We start from the raw sequence: 16,647 nt of genomic DNA, 5'->3' as shown, positions 1-16,647 counted from the left end.
TGGGCAAGGCCTCTGCCCTCAGCCTCCTGTCAACAACTGCAAGTAGACTCCGCACCAAGGAGGAGAAAGATTAGACTTTACTGTATTACCCGCGTCTCTCTGAACTGTGAATGGGCTTTGCCATTGAAAAAAAACTCCTGTGTTTTTCATCCAACTCCTCATTCTTGAGGGTCCAAGGTCCGTCTTCCAAACACTGTCCCGTGGTTTTAGGGAGCTGGGAGTTGGCATCCTAACCACCTGGAGACCAGCGGAGCTCCCCCCGTCTGCCATCAGACGTGTGTGTTTGTTACCAGGCCTCAGCACTGGGGCCCTGAGTGCCCACCCGTTGAAGTTTTAGAGAGGAAGGTCTCCAGATGACTTAGGATGTGTGGACCCAGTGTTAGCAAGAGACAGCCATGTGTTAGATTTTTTCCTAAAAGTGAAAGCTTCTCGGTCTTTTTCCTGCAGGTAGGGCTGCCCTGCTGCCCAGGGTCACCAGCATGGCCTGCATGTCCCCCATCATGTGGTGGTGGTTTTTTGGAAGAGGAGTTTCAGGTCAGAGAGGGGTTTTGCACAGGTAGTCCAGGGGTCGTTGCCCCAGGTGGCGTCTGGCAGCTGGGGCTCGGGGCCTCTGCCCTCAAATGTGATGTCCCCATGGAGTGGCGCTTGAAGCTTCGGGCAGACGGGTGGTCAGTCACCAGGTGTGCTCTGTCCCTCTCAGGAGTGAGCTGAGCTTGCGGCTGCCAGTTTTCAGAGTTTTAGGATCAGCTGGCCTCCTGTTCCAAGTGGAGACAGGGCCAACCAGGAGTGTGGGTGGGCAGCACTTGTTCCCATTTTCTGTGAGGCTCTTAAGGTTTCTTCCCACCTGGGGGCGGGGATGCTTGCTTGAGTTGTTCCATTTCAAGGGGGCTCAGATGTTCCTTCTCTTGTGCCTGGGGGGTAGGTCTACCAGGCAGGAGTCTAAACGCACTTGACTTTAACTTATCACTTGGGGTTACTGCATGCAGAGCAAGGCAATCAGAAGCAACAAAACTTAGAGACCAATTGATGGGCCAACTCTCTCATCTCTCAGGGCTGGTCTGTGTTACAAAGGAAGGTTACATGTTTTGGGGTCAGGGAGTGATACCCCCCAAACTTCCAGTTCTGCCGGGATGCATGCTAACGGGCTGTCCTTCTGTATGGAGGACATTTGGTTCCCTTATCTTAGATGCTCTGCTTTCAAGGTGTAGGGATTTGTTTCCAACTAGCAGTGAGGTGGTTGGAGTGATCTGTAGGCATCCAGAGGCCACAAGATTTGAGCCTGGTAAGAGTTCTGGTTCAGGAAATTTGGAACCAGCACCAAACGGTTAATGGATTCCTCAAAAGACTCAAACAGGAGGCATCCAAAGGGCGTGGGCTCTGATATAACTGGGGGTTCTCCTTGAATTTGTCACGGCCTGCGTTTGAAATAGCCCCTCCACAGTTGGAATATCCCACACGAGTTTAGAGGGGAGACCTCTGGGTGGGAGCAGCTTAGCTCTGTTTGTTCCCGAGTTCTTGGGCACTTTAGTGGGTGGCAGGGTCTTCTCTTTTCTCCTCTCATCCCCAAAGGAGGAGTTTTCAGACTTCCTGCTGGGCGAGGGCTAAAGGCATGAGGCATCCCTGGGGACCTCTCCAGATCACCAGGAAACTGCTGTTCTGGGCTGATGCCAGGATATGCCCTTGGTGGAGGTTCATGAAGCCTCACCCAAGGCCCCCCACCCAAGCAGAGAGAGACAGAATGGTGACGGGATTCTTGGACTTGTGAGCAGCCCACAGGAGCCCTCCAGTCCGCTTCAGAGAAACCAGCGCTGGCTGGGACAGGTCGAGTCACCAGTTACCCACCTTGGGACCCTTCTGCACATGGGCATCCCTGGTGCCTGTTCCTGAACTCAGATCAAGTGCACTCGTTCCGTTTTGTCAGGCGGTCCTCATTACCTGGGGCTTTTCCAGTCTTTCTTGACTCACGGGGCTGGCCACCTTCCTTGTCCAAACCGAAAGTGATGCTGGAGAGCGCTAGCATCGACCCCTGGAGGTTGGTGAGCAGAAGAAGCCCCAGCGTGGCTGCTCTTGCTTTGTACCAGGAGGTGCGGTCAGCACTTCTGGTGAGCGTGGGCCAGTCTACATGGCTTCCTCTCCTCCCAGTGACCCACGTGTCCCATCCTGCAAGAAGGGTGGCCAGAGGCATATACACCTGTGAGTTTCGGTCTCTGTGATCCCCGCAGTGGGGTGGGGTATGGTCCAGATGACTCTGGAGGCGATGCTGTGTACTCACTGCACCTGCGTACGGGTTGCTGGGCAGAGTTGCTCGTTATTGAAAAGTCCGGTTGTTTGCGTAGGTGCTTCTACACAGCTCATCACTATTGTCCGACGGGTGCTGGGGGCTCTGGAGTCTGACAGATGTAGCTTGGGTTTGGGTTCACTTACCTACTGTGTGACCTTAGACACATTACTGGGCCCTGTGGAGCCTCCATCTCTTCACCTGTAAAATGGGGATAACAAGGGGTGTTTTGAGATGGATATCCGTCAGCAGCCTCAGTAAACTATGGCTTAACCCTTGTAAGTAAAGTAGCACTAAGGTTAAAATGTATGTGGAAAAGCTAAGTGTATTTAAATCTGTCTGCAACATTGTGACCAATATAACCCATAAATTTTTATTTTAAGCAAATGAAGTACTAGAGGAAAAAAAGTAATCCTACCAAGGACTGTATGTTTTAATTTTCAGTGATGTTGCATGGCATTTTACCTGGTTATCCTCAAAGCAAGGCTGCATTTCAGTCAGGCTAGAGGTGATCCCTGGTGTGTATTCATTCACAGCGTGGGTTCCGGGGTTCAGACAGCCTGCACTTGAATCTCATCTGTCTGCTTTCTGGCTGAGTGGCCTTTGTGCGGTGCTTAGCCTGGTTGTGCTTCGGTTTTCCCATCTCCTGAGTGAGAAGAGTAACATCACCTCCCTTATAGATTATGTGTCTGTGCTGAGTGGCTCAGTCCTATCTGATTCATTGCAACCCCATGGACTGTATCCCGCCAGGTTTCTCTGTTCATGGTATTTCTTTAGTACGAATACTGGAGTGGGTTACCATTTCCTTCTCCAAGGGATTTTGCTGACCCAGGGATCGAACCTATGTCTCTTGCATCTCCTGCACTGGCAGGTGGGTTCTTTACCACTAGCACCACTGGGAAGCCACCCCCCACCACGCTTACTTAGAGGCTAGTTGTGGGTATTATGAGATACTATTGCGAGGATAACAGGCAGGAAGGCCAGGGGTCTCCAGTCGGAGGAAATAGGCTGCAAGTGTCAGACGTTTTTTGTCTCTCCCTTAAGCGGTAGGAGGAAGCAAGCTACAAGTGTCAGGTTTTTTTCCTTCTCTATACAAAATTAAAAGGTTTCTCTTAAAATTCTGTGTTGCCATGACGACACCTGGTTTCTGCTGAACTTAACTTTTCTCAAACCTTGAGCTAACCAATGTGTTTTTCTTATGGAAATATTTTTCTTAAGCTATGTGAATGAAACTATGTATTTGGTTTGGAATTTGCCTTTTTTTCAAAATGATTCCACCTAAGACTAACTTTTTCTTCTTTTCTGAGACCTTGGGCTGATAATAGCCCAGCAAACCAGCACTGATACCAATTGTTTCATGGCTGGGGGATGACATACCTCTTGCCATCCTATCTCAAAGATGCGCATTGTGGGAGAGGGGCCTGGTGAAACTCACCTCAGCCTTGCGGAGTCTCTCTTATCTGATTAATAGCTTCCTACCAGACATGAAACAGCTTGCTAAAAACTAGCGGGGTGGCACTCTTTCTGCCCCCTTCTGATGTCTATGTCAGAAGCTTTCTCTATCTCTTTTGTACTTCAATAAAACTTTGTCACACAAAAGTTCTGAGTGATTAAGCCTCCTCACTGGTCCTGGCTTGGATTCCTCTCCTCCAGAGGCCAGGAATCCCAGCATCTTTCACGGCTCTGCAGCAACCTATCACTATCATATGTGCTTTATATGCATTTCTCAGTGGATCATAAACATCTAGCAAATGCTACCCACTCCTTACCCATCCCTATTCCTGTAAGCAGGTAGTTAATGCTAACCATCGTTGACTTTATCAGAATTTCTCTTTATGGATAGTTAAATATTGGCATTAATAGTGAAAAAAAAGCAACACGAACAGACACAGTGGTACTAAAGAAAAATCTAACCGTTTTCTGGCCTATGAGAAGTGGGGAAAAAGAGTCAAACGTTTTAGAGAAGGTGAAGGGAGAAGTAAAGACAGAGCCAGAGCTTTCACCTGTTGGCCTACAGAGGATGGTGGGGAGCACCACCGTCCAGGCTGCTCACAGCTGGGTGCACGCCTCCGGGGCTGAGACTCCCGAGTCACGCTTGACTCTGGACATGCATCTGTAGAAGGAGGTGAGAGGGTGGCTGAGAGCCTGCCAGCGGGGATCACGGGCATGAAGAGGCGGAGAGCTGCCCAGAAGGCTGGTCCAAGCCCAGTGGCAGCACAGCTGAGGCTCTGAGGGAGTAAGAGCTTGTGTGCACACAGACGGTGGGTTCAGCCATCAGCACACAGCAACGGGAAAAAAGAAAAGGTTAGGCTTAGGAAAAAAGAGGGCTGTGGGTAGCTTTCCCTAATCCTGCATCTGTTGCTGTCCCAGGGAGAAAACAGGCTGGAGGTGGAAGGCTGAGGATGCTCTGAGAGGTGGTACCTCGTTATAAAGTGGAGCTGAATACACTCCATCGGGGTTTATGCAAATGATACTATAAACTGCTCAACGGTTTCCCTTCACCAGCCAAATAGAGGGGACTGATGGAGGAGGCTAGATTGACTGAGACTTAAGATACTTTTCAGCATATACTGTGGTTTAAATTTTGTGACATAAACCAATAGGTAAAATGTGTGCTTTTTGTGAACTTTTTAGTAAACATTTTCCAGAGAAAATAACCAGGACACTTTCATTTCCTTCTCAAAGGAATTGGTGACCTCCCTCACCCCTGGTCAAGTCAAGGGATTATGACTTCTCCAAAGATTTACCAAGAAAATTCCTGAAAGTGCTTTCTTATCTATAAAAGGAAAGGAGCATTAGTTACCTTTGTATTTTTTTTCTCCTTTGTATTTTTTTTCTCCAGCATATATTCATGTGTAATATGTGCCATTAAAGAAATATAAACAATGCACACATAAAGCATGATGTTAAATTCAGTTGATAATGTAATGTTAGGTGGAGTCAGATGTTAGAGATCGGAAGCCTTCTCCAGGATACAACGCTGAAAGTGATCTTGGGACGATTGCCTGGAGGATGCTGTCCTCCAAGTCTGCAGAGTGGCCACGTGCAGAGTAGCTGATTCCAGAGAGTTCTGTGTTTCCTGTACCACACAAATGTGTAGCGCCAGGGTGGCGTTTAGCTATCAAGCCAGAGTCCCTTCCGTATCTGCCTAAAGGGGGACCTTTGAGCTCCAATAGTGAGATGCTTCTTAAAGACAACTTTACAAATGTTTTTCATCAACCACATGGAATTAATTTGCACCTGAATGATGTGAATTCATTTGCTGTCTTGACCTTGACAAACATCAGGGTGGTCCCTGGGAGAGATTTTGTCTCAATAGGACAATATTTATGTATGGTTGCCCAGATTTGTCAAGTAAACCCAATCTGAAAACAGAGAATAAAAGGAATATTTAGAATGGATTGCCTACTATTCACCTAAATGTTCAAGGTGTTATTCGTATCTTTACTCTTTTGACCACGCACTCTGTGCAAGGTATTATAAGATGTAGAGATGAATACAATAGGGCTTTTTACTGCAAGTATCTTCTCCTAATGAAATAAAAAATGCTTGCATACAAAAAGTTGCTTTTTATGCACATAGTCCTGTGCATTTTCTAGGAAGAATGTTTATAACACTTCCATTTGTTTTTCAAATAAGCCAGTGACTTCAAAAGGACAAGCACAGTGGTAGCTTTAGTCTGCTTAATGTGAGCCTGTGCTTTTCAGTGATGATGACTCAGAAAGTTCTGTGACTTAGCTAGTCAGCCTGCTTTTGACTAGCAATGATAAATTTTATCAGTAAGAAGGTGAGTCAATTATCTAGCACATTTCTAGAGTAACCACAATATATTAAGTATGTGTTAAATGCCAGAGAAACGAAGGTAAGGAAGATGCAGCACTTGGCCATTATGGACACCAGTGGCCAATGAGAACAAACCAAAATGGTGCAAAGTATAGCCAAGATTCGGAGAAGGCAATGGCACCCCACTCCGGTACTCTTGCCTGGAAAATCCCATGGATGGAGGAGCCTGGTGGGTTCCAGTCCGTGGGGTCGCTAAGAGTCGGGCACGACTGAGCAACGTCACTTTCACCTTTCACTTTCATGCATTGGAGAAGGAAATGGCAACCCACTCCAGTGTTCTTTCCTGGAGAATCCCAGGGATGGGGGAGCCTGGTGGGCTGCCGTCTATGGGGTCGCACAGAGTCGGACACGACTGAAGCGACTTAGCAGCAGCAGCAGCAGCATAGCCAAGATTTGAGCTAAGAGTATGGGGTGAGGCTTGTCAAAGGCCTGTCATTTAAACTGAGCTGAAGAACACGTGGAGACAGGCTTGTCTTCCTTTCTGTTCCACCAGAGAGATGCGCAGACATAGCCTTCTTTATTGTGCTTTGCAGGTGTTGTATCTTTCACAAATTGAAGGTTGAGGCAACTCTGCATCAGCACCATTTTTCTAACAGTATTTACTCATTTCATGTCTCTCTGCCATATTTTGGTTATTCTTGTGATACTTTCAAATTTTTTCGTAATTATTGTATTTGTTATAGTGATCTGTGATCTTTGACGTTTCCATCGTAACTGTTTGGGGTATCACAAGCCACACTCGTACAAGACGGTGAACTTAATGGACAAATGGTGTATGTGTTCGGATTCTTCCGTGGACCAGCTGTTCCCACATCTCTCTCTCCCTTCGGCCTCCCTATTCCCTGAGACACAGCAGTATTGAAATCAGGCCAGTTAATAACCTGACGATGGCCTCTAAGTGTTCAAGTGGAAGGATGACTTACATGCCTCTACCTGTAATCTGAATTGTATCGGTAAGCTAGAGATGATTAAGCTCAGTGAGGAAGGCATGCTGAAAGCCGAGACAGGCTGAAAGCTAGGCCTCCTGCACCACAGAGTTAGCCGTGTTGTGAATGCAAAGAATTATTTGATTTACTCAACCATTTTTTTTCAATTAAAAAAATATTGAAGTATAACTGATTTACAATGTTGTGTTAATTTCTGCTGTGTAGCAGTGACTCGGTTATACACATATGTGCTATCTTTCATGTTCTTTTCCATTATGGTTTATCACAGGATTGGATATAGATCCCTGACTCTACAGTAGGACCTTGCTGTTTATCTACTCCATAAATGCTAGTTGGTACCTGTGAACCCTAAGCTCCCAGCCCATCCCTCTCCCTCCCCCTCGGCCACCACAAGTCTGTCCTGTATGTCTGTGAGTCTCTCTCTTGTGCTTATGTTCATTTGTGTTGTGTTTTAGATTCCACACGTAAGTAATATCATATATTTGTCCTTCTTTGTCTGACCTACTTCACTTTATATGGTAATCTTCAGATCCATCCATGTTACTACAAGTGATATTATTTCATTCTTTTTTGTGACTGAATAATATTCCTGTGTGTGTGTGTGTGTGTGTATTAGATTGGTGTGAAAGTAATTGAGGTTTTGCATTGTTGAACTTTGCCATTTAATATTAGAATACATTCTTAAATAAATGTGGTTATGTTGTATATACATTATTTTAATGCACATTTCTCACATTGTGTTTTTTTGCTAATGACTTATTTCTTGCTATTTATTTTATATGTATTTTGGACTATGGAAATAATGTTAGATAAAAAGCAAATTCAAGCAATTTTCTTATTTGATTTCAAAATGGGTCATAAAGTAGTGGAGACAACTCACAACAACAATGTATTTGGCCCAGGAATTGCTGATGTGCTTCAAGAAGTTTTGCAAAGCAGACGGGAGCCTTGAAGATGAGGAGTGTAGTGGCCACCCATCGGAAGGTGACCACGGCCAATTGAGAGCAATCATCAAAGCTGATCCTCTTACAACTACATGAGAAGTTGCTGAAGAATTCAGTGTCAGCCATTCTACGGCCATTCCGCACTTGAAGCAAATTTGAGAGGTGAAAAAGCTTGATAAGTGGGTGCCTCGTGAGCTGGCCAAAAATCAAAATATTGTTGTTTTGAAGTGTCATCTTCTCTTATTCTATGCAACAACAATGAACCATTTCTTGATCAGATTGTGACATATGGTAAAAAGTGGATTTTATACAACAACTGGCGATGACCGAGAAGAAGCTTGAAAGCACTTCCCAAAGCCAAACTTGCACCCGGAAAAGGTCAAGGTCACTTGTGGTCTGCTGCCCGTCTGGCCCACTACAGCTTTTTGAATCCCAGCAGAACCGCTCCATCTAAGAGGTGTGCTCAGGACATCGATGAGACGCACCAAAAACTGCCAACACCTGCAGCCAGCATTGGTCAACAGAAAGGGCCCAATTCTTCTCCAAGACGACACCGACCGTACATCACACAGCCATTGCTTCAAAAGTTGAACGAATTGGGCTACAAAGTTTTGCCTCATCTGCCGTATTCACCTGACCTCTCACAACCAGCAACCACTTCTTCAAGTATCTGGACAATTTTTTGCAGAGAAAACGCTTCCACACCAGCAGAAGGCAGAAAATGCTTTCCAAGAGTCGTTCGAATCTTGAAGCGTGGATTTTTATGCTTTAGGAATACACCAACTTATTTCTCATTGGCAAAATGTGTTGATGGTTATGGTTCCTGTTTGATTAATAATGATGTGTTTGAGCCTACTTATAAAGATTTAAAATTCATGATCTGAAACTGTGATTACATTTGCACCAACCTAATAGCATATCTTGTCTATCCATTTATCTGTTGACTGACATTTGAGTTGTTTCCATGTCTTGGCTATTGTAAATAGTGCTGCAGTGAATATAGGGGTGCATGTATCTTTTTTTTAATTAAATTTATTTATTTTAATTAAAGGCTAATTACTTTACAATATTGTATTGGTTTTGCCATACATCAACATCAATCTGCCATGGGTGTACACATGTTCCCAATCCTAAACCCCCCTCCTACCTCCCTCCCCGTACCATCCCTCTGGGTCATCCCAGTGCACCAGCCCCAAGCTTCCTGTATCCTGCTTCAAACCTGGACTGGTGATTCGTTTCTTATATGATATTATACATGTTTCAATGCCATTCTCCCAAATCATCCCACCCCCACTCTCCCACAGAGTCAAAAAGACTGTTCTATACATCTGTGTCTCTTTTGCTGTCTTGCATACAGGGTTATCATTACCATCTTTTTAAATTTCATATATATGCCTTAGTATACTGTATTGGTGTTTTTCTTTCTGGCTTACTTCACTCTATATAATCGGCTCCAATTTCATCCACCTCATTAGAACTGATTCAAATGTATTCTTTTTAATGGCTGAGTAATACTCCATTGTGTATATGTACCACAGCTTTCTTATCCATTCATCTGCTGAGGGACATCTAGGTTGCTTCCATGTCCTGGCTATTATAAACAGTGCTGTGATGAACATTGGGGTACACGTGTCTCTTTCAATTCTGGTTTCCTCAGTGTGTATGCCCAGCAGTGGGATTGCTGGGTCATATGGCAGTTGTATTTCCAGTTTTTCAAGGAATCTCCACACTGTTCTCTATAGTGGCTGTACTAGTTTGCATTCCCACCAACAGTGTAAGAGGGTTCCCTTTGAATTATGGTTTTGACCATTAGTGAAATTACTGGATCGTATACTCAACCGTTTATGATAAAGGAACTGCAGCTTGGCATCTTGTGGACTCATACTGCACAGCTAATTCATGGAATAGGTGGCATAAAATTGATTTCATCAGTCTGTTTAGATTATAGGCTGCTCCCAATTAGATGTGGGATTACGTCTTTCACAGGCTGTTTCTCAATAGTCTTGATCTCTGGATTAGTGGTTTTCAAACTTCTCTGCACATCAGAATCACCTGGATGGCCCATGCAGCCTGCTGGGTTCCACCCCCAGAGATGCGGATTCAGTAGGTCTGGGGTAGAGCCCTAGAACATGGATCCACAGACCACACTTTGAGAACCAGTACTCTAGATTATAAAAGGCTTATTTATCTAAGTGTTAATGTTTAAAATTCTCTCATAGACTGACACACATTTCTGTCTTTTCCATATACCAAGGATCTCTCTCCCACTTGCTCCCTACAGTTGATCTTTTAAAGAAAACAGTGAACCCTTTAGGATGGCAATTGTAAAATGGATAGAAAGTTACAAGTTTTGGTGAACTTGGTGAGAATGCAGAGGAATTGGAATCCTTGTGTGCCGTTGATGGAAACACAAAACTGCATCTGCAGAGAAGACAGTGTGGTAGTTCTGCAAAAAAAAAAAAAAAATAAAGAGTAGAATTCACATGTGATCCTGCATTTCAGCTCCTTGTTATATGGCCTAAATAATTGAAGTCAAGGACTTGAACAGATACTTGTTCATAACAGCAATATTCACGGTGGCCAAAAGGTGGAAACAATGAAAATATCCATGGATGGATGAATGGCTAAACAAATTGTAATATATATATATATATATATACACACACACACATACACACACACATACATACATACATATACACACACACTGGAATATCTTTCTGTTATGTGTAAGGGACATGAAATTCTGTAACATGCTACAACATGGATGCACCTTGAGGACATTATCCTAAGTGAAATAAGCCAGAATCGAGAGGACACATTTTGCATGATTCCACTTAAGTGAAGTTCCTAAGATAGTCAATTCAAGAAGACAAGAGAGTAGAATAGTGGTTACCAGAGCTGAGGGAGGGGCAAATGGAGAGTAATAATTGAATGGGTAGCGTTTCAGTTTAGTATGATGAAGTTCTGCAGATAGTAGTGATGATTGTCCAGCGTTGTGAATATACTTAACATCACTGGACTATATGTTAAAAAATCAGTAACATTATGAATTTGGTATGCATATTTCACTACAATAAGAAGGACTGTAAAGAGTATAGCCCATACTCTCCCCCACTGCTTGTCTCAGGATTTCTCCAAAGCTTGCTAGAATAATCTAGACTTGTTTGAATAATCTAGACTGATGAATTTAGAATGGGCTAGGATTTACTCCTATAGTGAAAAAGTAAACCTCTGTTTTAGATATTTCTCATACCAAAATGTGAGCTCTTATGGAAACGGATCTAGAAAAATAATGTTCTCTTTGAACTTGCCCGGAAGTTAGCCCTTCACATCCAGCCACTGGCCAGACTTCCAGGAAAGGAGTACATCTCCGTTTGTCTGAATGGAAAGCCATTGTCTGTAAGTTGAGCTCGTAGGAAACGGCTGGGAGTTAGAGGCTGTCTGGTTTGGTCTCCCTGACGTCTGTCTCTGACACTTATGTCTAAATTAGACGGCTGATAATTAAATAAACGGGTAAAGCCAGCATCATGCCCTGTCTCTCCTCCTTCATAAAGCAGAGCATTTGCCATTTGGGGTAGTTGTTCATATCCATCATTTCATAATTTCTAACCTTAGGCATAGCTGTTTAACTCAATTAAATGTTCCCAAAGTGAACTTTGTTGAAAAACCTAATAGTAAAATAAATATATGGAGTAAAATGCTCAGGGTGATTTCTGCAACTCAAGTTAGGCTATTAATTTGGGGTAACATGTGTAGTTCTTGATACTGACATTTTTCAAAAGAAATTTCTTTTGTCTGAATTATGCTTTTGTAAATGGGAAGAGTGCTCCTGGTTTTAACACCCCATTTTTATTTTCATAAAAATTTCATGACACATGAATTTCATTTCATGAAGTGACCAGCTATCTTAATCCTTGCCAATGCCACAGCTATATAGTATAAAAGTGTATTAAAAGTATAAAAACTATATTTAAAAACTATTCCTTATATTTATTTTGATCAAATGCCTTTGGGTACAAATCTGATACATGATAACTAGATGTGCTTGTCATTTCTTTTCTAGGTCTCCCATTTCTTTTACTCAATAAAATCTTAAAACCAGAAGGGACCCCAATCCAGACAATATCACAGTGTGTTCTGTAGAACATGATGTTCTGAGAAATTCTGATGAAATTTTCCTTAAAGACAGTCTTCTATGGTCAAACAACTTTGACAAATTTTGGTTTAAACAAAACTTGAAAATAACTGCAGGGCTTTTAAGAAACTTTGCTTTATGAATTGACAAGAAGAAACTTGTAGAATTCAGGCTTCCGGAACATACCCCTTATGGAACTTCTTTTCCCAGAGGTATCTCTTAGAAGTAGGAGAAAATGGAAAGTTAGCATGACTTCTTCACTGGATAAATTGAGGAAGTGAAGACTTTAGGCCTCGTGGTTTATTTGGCAATGTATGACCTTGAAAAAGGTGATTCTCCCCTTGAAGTGGACAGGCGTGGGGTTAGGAGTCAGGCCAAGAGTTTGGTCCCTGCTCTGTTAGCTGGGCACCCTCAGACGTGTCTGCAGCTCTGATTGCTCTTCATTGCTGCCCTGGGGTCTTGCTCCCTTTCATACCCAACTCATAGGATTGTTGCCAGCAAGGGAGAAAATGCTTGTGAAACAGCCTTGCAAACTGTGAAGCACAAACATTTCAGAGCATTTTTACCATGAGCATGATAAGTACAATTAGACAGCAGCCTTGGTAATTACTATTTCTGTGATTACACTGAGATACAAAATCTAATATACAGTATGATTACATAGTATTATCACAGCAATGTCCAAAAATAACTCTCTGTATAGAACAAACGTATCAGAAGCCACAGTGCATGAGTGCTAACAGTCTTTTGTCTGGTGAGGGTTTGGGCTGAGCTCTTTTTTAATACTTTCCAATTTTATATAATAATTGTAGTACACATGGTTCTTTCTCTGGTCAGCTCTGTTTCCTAGGAATTCCTCCTCCTCCTAGGGCAGAAATCTGCTGCAACATGTTCAGCCTTTAACTCTTGTTGCAAGATGGCTGCTGTGTTGCCAGGCTCTGCACTGCATTCCAGGCAAGAAGGGCAGGGGGAACAGTGGAGAATCTTTTTTTTTTTTTGGAGTGGGGAGGGGAGGAAGAGTTATGTGGGCTCAGGAAGGGAGGCTCTCCTTAGTAGAATTCTATTCAGAATTGGCCAAAATTATGTTTTGTGGCCACCTCTTTATTGAGGTGGCCTGGAAAATCAGATATTTAGCAGTCTGACTTAGCAGTGGTTCTCCAAGTGTAGTCTCTAGATGGGACTCGCCTGGGATCTTGGCCTGTTTGCAGGGCAGGGATAGAGAAGCAGATGCAGAGCACAGATACGTGGACACGGGATGAGGGGAAGTGTTGGGAGATCGGGGTCGATGCAAATACACCCCCAGTGTAAAACACGCAGCTAGTGCAAGCTGCTGTGCAGCACAGGGAGTTCAGCTCGGTGCTGAGGGGTGGGATGGGGGGTGGCGGGAGGAAGGTCCACGAGGGAGAGGAATATATGTATACTTACTGCCGCTTCACTTCACTGCACTGAGAAACAAATACAATATTGTAAAGCAACTAAACTCCAAATTAAAAAAAAAAATGAAATATCAGTTCACCTGCTCTATCCCTGAGCTTCTGTCAGGACCAGTTACTGATTTGGTAATTTTGTAGGATTCATTGAAAAATGAAAATATAGAACCCCTAGTTCAAAAGCTGTTTAAAATTTCAAGACAAAAACAGCAGAGCCTTACACCAAACAAGAGCCCTGTGCCGAACCATAGCACCAAGGTCCGTGAAGTCGGCTTTACCTTTGGAGCAGAAAGAGTAGCACGCTCTCCAGGAGCTTAGAGTGGAGAACCACTGGAGGAGGAGATTCTGCAGTACAGAACAGGTACTTTATTTCCCAAATCTTCTAGCCTGTTGAGAAATCTGCTGGGCTGTTTGTAGAAGATCCAGTCCCTGGCAGTCATGTGAGAGGCAGAACGTTGAATGGTTTTCTTTGGCATTGGTGAGAAGCATCACTTGACATCTGCCTCTCCCCCCTCACTGGGACAGGAGCCTAGTAGGACCCAAGTAGGACCCAGAGGAGCTTCCCGCAGCCAACAGCTGTGGCCAAGGATAAATTCCAGGCTAATAGGCTGGATAGTGTTGCTCCCTGATAAATGGTCGTTTCAAGGGGTAAAAAAAAAAATTGCAGATGAGCCTTAAATGAAAGTGAAATTAAAGTCATTTATCGCAGATCATTTGGAAGTATCAACTCCCTTCTTAAAGAAGGAAAATATAATAAAGCTCCCTCATAAAGACATAAAATATTTAACATGTGACTTCTGCTTTGTACCAACATCACCTCTTAATGGTTCCATTATATTGTTATGTTTAACTTCAATGAAAAATTTAGGAGGAAGGATGTGCAAATGTTTAACCCAAATCAGGATTTTTTTTTTTGGTCTGAAATCTGTGATTACATCATTAGCACATTTATATTGCAAGACATTTTTACGATATAAGCATTTTTTCATTTGGACAGCAACCATAATAAATTGAAATAAAATTCACTCTTGATTGATGTTGTAAGTGTCATGTACAGGGCAAGTACCATCTATTAAGTGTGGTTTGCCAGGGCAGCAATAATAGTAGCATTTGAATGTTTTTCTTATTAAGGAGAAAAATGGTCAGGCACATTGGTTTGGTGGACTCCAAAGACCACGGGAAATGGAAAATGCCTGCAGCATGAGTGACTCTTTCCCTGGCTTTAGGATGAAGGTGGTCTGAAGGCTGCAGGAATTGTTTTTCCTTTTTTAAAAATTAGGATAAACTATGGCAGTTTGTGGCATGAAAGAGAGGGGCTGATTACAACATAATGGAGTGTACCATATTCATCTCTTTGAAATATGACCTCACCCGGCCTTTTCCATTTTACAATCGATTCTCTCATTCCCTTAATGAACCTTTGCATTCATGAGTCTTCCTTGGAAGTATGCACATGAAGTATTGCTGGAGCAAAGAATAATTGTCTGCCAAGTAAGTAAGAACAAAGTGCCTCTCTTGTCGTTCCGTTCAATAACATTAGAAGCTGTTAATGCATCATGTTGAGCCCCGTATTGTTTTGCTTAATAATTATCTAATTTGCCAAAGCTTGCTTTAAAAAATGTTTTTTGAAAATTGGCACAATACAGTTGTTTGCCTGTTTCTCTAAAGACGGGATGAGAGGGCTGATGTAAATGCATTTCGGCACAATTTGAGTTCTTAAAATGTTGCTAAGTGGGTCTAATTTGAGTAAAGTAGCACATGCAGTTTGAACAGTCATACCGTGACAGTGCTGGTGCAATAAAATTATAGGGGAAGTTGGATGCGTGTAACAGAAAGGCGTGCAAGGCAATAAATAATACAGCTTGAGTCTTTAAATAATAACCTATTTACGTAATTTGGAATACATATGTACAAGGTTCAATTATCCAATATTTGAAGACAACATGATAGATTTCAGATAATCCAAGACTTAAAATACTCATTTTATCTTTTGCTTTCTTCCCTCTACCAGCAGGAATTTATGTTCTGTTAAATATCTTAGTTGGGCTTCCCTGGTGGCTCAATGGTAAAGAATCTGCCTGCAAAGTAGGAGACGGGGGTTCGATCCCTGGGTGGGGAAGATTCCTCTGGAGAAAGAAATGGCAACCCGCTCCAGTATTCTTGCCTGGAGAAGCCCATGGACAGAGGAGCCTGGCGGGCTGCAGTCCATGGAGTTGCAAAAGAGTCAGTCATGACTCAGTGAGCAAACAACAAATATCTTAGTTAGGGATAAGATTCAGTGTAAACTGATAAAAATCTTGGTGTGGATTGATGGCGGACAGCATAGAAAAGGGAAGAAGAGGATCTCCCTGTGGCTGCAGAGTCAGTGGCAGAGCAATCTCAAGGGCCGTGCCCTCTCCTGGGAAGCTGGCAGTGAGAGTTGCCTGTGTGTGATGGAACATTACATGAGCCCAGGAACACGATGGGTGGACACAAACCAATTAAACTGAGAATATCTTCAAAGGAAATAAAAAGAATAGGGAAATAGTGCATTATCATACAGCCTGTATCTGGCCTCCCAGATAGCACAGTTGGTAAAAAATCTACCTGCAGTGCAGGGGTTTTGATCCCTGGGTGGGGAAGATCCCCTGGAGAAGGGAAAGGCTCCCCACTCCAGGATTCTGGCCTGGAGAATCCATGGACTGTATAGCACATGGGGTCTCAAAGAGTTGGACATGAGAGAGTGACTTTCGCTCACTCACTTGCCTATCTGAAAGAAAAATAACATAATGAGAACAAAATCCACAGTTATGGAGATTAAAAAAAAGCATCGTGTCGCCAAAGCCTGTGGTAACCAGTTCTTAAGACCTTACACAGAAGACATCAAACACCGGCCCAGCATCGCTGTCCCCTCCTCCTGCTGTATCTGCATCTTCTGGTGATGCCTGAATCACTTTCCTTTGGGGACCCTCTTCTGACTGTCAGTGAAGTGAGTGAAAGTGAAGTCGCTCAGTCATGTCCGACTCTCTGCGACCCCATGGACTGTAGCCTATCAGGCTCCTCCATCCGTGGGATTTTCCAGGCAAGA

General features: G+C 43.4%; 1 long non-coding RNA gene across 2 annotated transcripts in view; it reads left to right on the top strand.

Moving 5' to 3' along the window:
• The window catches only part of LOC147343882 (uncharacterized), a 79,684-nt gene extending 63,343 nt beyond the window's left edge, over positions 1-16,341 (top strand). The window contains exons 1-2 of one of the 2 annotated variants that reach the window (XR_015156383.1): positions 43-177; positions 7,971-16,341. This is a non-coding gene — a long non-coding RNA (uncharacterized LOC147343882). Of the gene's footprint in view, positions 1-42; positions 178-7,970 lie in introns of those variants that run through there. The other variant, XR_015156382.1, reaches the window with a different exon arrangement.
• The last annotated feature ends 306 nt before the right edge of the window (positions 16,342-16,647 follow it).

The sequence above is a fragment of the Bos grunniens genome, chromosome 27 (genome assembly GCF_055505025.1).
Source record: "Bos grunniens cultivar Pamir isolate PY7600 chromosome 27, Bosgru_T2T1.0, whole genome shotgun sequence".
Classification (NCBI taxonomy): Eukaryota; Metazoa; Chordata; class Mammalia; order Artiodactyla; family Bovidae; genus Bos; species Bos grunniens.
This window is presented reverse-complemented; position numbering and strand designations above follow the sequence as displayed.